This window comes from Chrysochloris asiatica, unplaced genomic scaffold, assembly GCF_000296735.1.
Source record: "Chrysochloris asiatica unplaced genomic scaffold, ChrAsi1.0 scaffold00049, whole genome shotgun sequence".
In the NCBI taxonomy this organism is placed as follows: domain Eukaryota; kingdom Metazoa; phylum Chordata; class Mammalia; order Afrosoricida; family Chrysochloridae; genus Chrysochloris; species Chrysochloris asiatica.
This window is the reverse complement of record NW_006408567.1, coordinates 18,881,213-18,883,589: the sequence shown is the minus strand read 5'-3', so window position 1 is coordinate 18,883,589 and position 2,377 is coordinate 18,881,213. Positions and strand designations below refer to the sequence as shown.

The 2,377-nt window shown below is 42.9% G+C and overlaps 1 pseudogene; it reads right to left on the bottom strand.

The window, feature by feature from the left end:
• Positions 1–982: 982 nt before the first annotated feature.
• Positions 983–2,033, bottom strand: LOC102842598 (annotated as a pseudogene).
• Positions 2,034–2,377: the final 344 nt, after the last annotated feature.

Sequence of the window (2,377 nt, the reverse complement as noted above, 5' to 3'; positions counted from 1 at the left end):
TCTGGCTCAGAAAACCAGCCTCCGTTTCCTCAAGCGATGATCATCTTCTTTGGGTCTGTGGCCTTAAGCGTTGCCTGCTCTGTGTTGGGCAGGTGGTCAAGTAAGCCCTGAGCTGATGATTCTGTGGACACAGCTCCTTATTCTCTGGACCAAAAAGCTCATCTAGAAAGCAAGGAACACATCAAATCAGCATGATTTGGTCACTAAAAGAACTACATTCATGGAAGCAAGTGGAGGTTCTGATTAATCCCACAAAGCATTGTCTTGTAACTGTGGAATATTGCTGTGATTGTTTCTGTCCAATAAATCAGTGGGCTCAAGTCAGAGGACATCAATGGCCCTCTGGTTCTCCTGGCAGATCCTTTTTACCAAGGAGGCCCAGGTTATAGATATTCGTGGTAAGTTCAAGGAATAGATCTGAATATACTTCATGCTTCTCTTAGCCCTGTGTGCCTCATACGTTGTGTGGCTTCTTGGGAAACATGAACTTTGGACAAGCTACTTAAACTCTCTAAGCCTTTATTTCTTCCTGGTGAAAATGAGGATCACAGTGTTTACCTAATAGGGTCATTGTGAGACAATATATGTAAATCACTGAGCTTGGTAAATGAACACATAAATGAGCAGGATATATAGTTGCTGAGTTTTTCTGTTTACATAGAAGTAGAGGAACAACAGGTCCTTGATGAGAGAAACAAGAAACAAATTATAGTACATGCAGACAGGGTGACATACAGAGATTTCTAAACGCTGTCTCCAAGACCAACGCAGATCCTAGAGAAAGAAAGTGCACAATAATAAGTTCCATAAAATACTGCCCCCAAATGGAAGATCATTCATCTTTTGGGGTGAAATTTAAACTTGAACTTAGGATTCTATCATGTCACTATACTATATTAAAACAAGTCACTATACTATATTAACTTGAAGAGGGTATGCTGATTGCATTACAGATAATATCACACAACTTCTGAGAGAAAAACTAGGATGGCTTTCTTTCCTGGGTTTCTGACTGCTCCTTAACTTTGAGTTTTTCTACTTTTTTTTTCTCATGGAGACTGAGGAAGTAAGCATCTGGTTCAATTCTTGCTTTCTTCAAATTTTTCATCATCTTTCCTGGTTTGAGCACTGATGAGTGCCCCCAATCTTTCTGGTGCTGAAGTACAGAGTGAACTCCTGGAAGTTCAAGAGCTTTCGTGTGTCCACAGCACAGATTGTCCTGATTTCACCAGTTTTATCCAAATGAGGAAAAAACACCAGTTCTGACAACTTCACTGGGTCCTGGAGGCTTACTTGGAATTCAGTTAATGGGGGTGGGAAGCCAATGGCCTCACTGGGCACCACAAAGGCCCCTAGTTCTAGTGGTTCCATAGACACTGGACTTCTGCGAGCCAGGATCAATTTATAAAAAAGTGAAGGGAACACCACAGTTCCTGACCAATCACGTGGTAACTAACTGTTTTCTTTCCATCACTTCCAGTTTCAGGTAAGGTCAAAGGGCCAGTTATTACCCAAACATTTTCAAATCTTACTCTCAGGTCTCAACAGTATATTTCTCTTCTGTCCCAATATCCAGAATTATTGCCATAATTCTGAGGTACGATATTAGAAAGATAAAAGGTTTCTGCTATGGCTTTAGTGGAAAATTTGTTACTTCCTGCTGGTGCCATGTGTCCTCGTGACCACCCACTTCCAAGATAGTCTTCATTGTGGGACTGGGCTTGAATTTACAATGTTTTCTGTCTGCATCACCCATTATCTTGCTTTTATATACACACACACAGACACACACACATATATTTATGTTCAAAAACCCATTTAGGCACTTGGTCTGCCTGATTGTAAGATAAGCGTAACACTTAGTCTCTGTGTTCCAGTTAAAGGAAATCCAAATTGTTCCCAGAGAGCCTTTCTGTAGATCCGTCCAGTTCCCTCATCTCCAATGCAGTCACCGTGCTCTGACTCCGAAGGAACTGCAGGGTCCCAAGGCTAGCTCCCGCAGTGCCCACTGCAGCCCAGGCAAGAAAAATCATTCAAAAAACATTGGGACCCTCTGATGCAGGAAGCAAACATTGCTCCTCCTTCCATTTTTGATAAGGTCCATCTACCCCCATTTCCCACCTGTTGCAAGTTGGGTTCCCTCAGAGGACAGACTGTGAGATAGTTTAGTGTGTAGAATGCTTATTAAGGAGTGCGTTTGAGATCTGTGGCAGGGATAGAGAGAAGAAGGAAGCAGGAACAGGCAGAGGGAAAAGTTGAGCTGCAAAGAAAGGGAGGAAGCCTCAATGACCCCCTGGCAATTTCTGGTCTCTGAGTCTGCCAGAATCGTCCTGCCTTGGACCACTATGGTTGGTGTTGCTGGCCCTTCACACGCCCT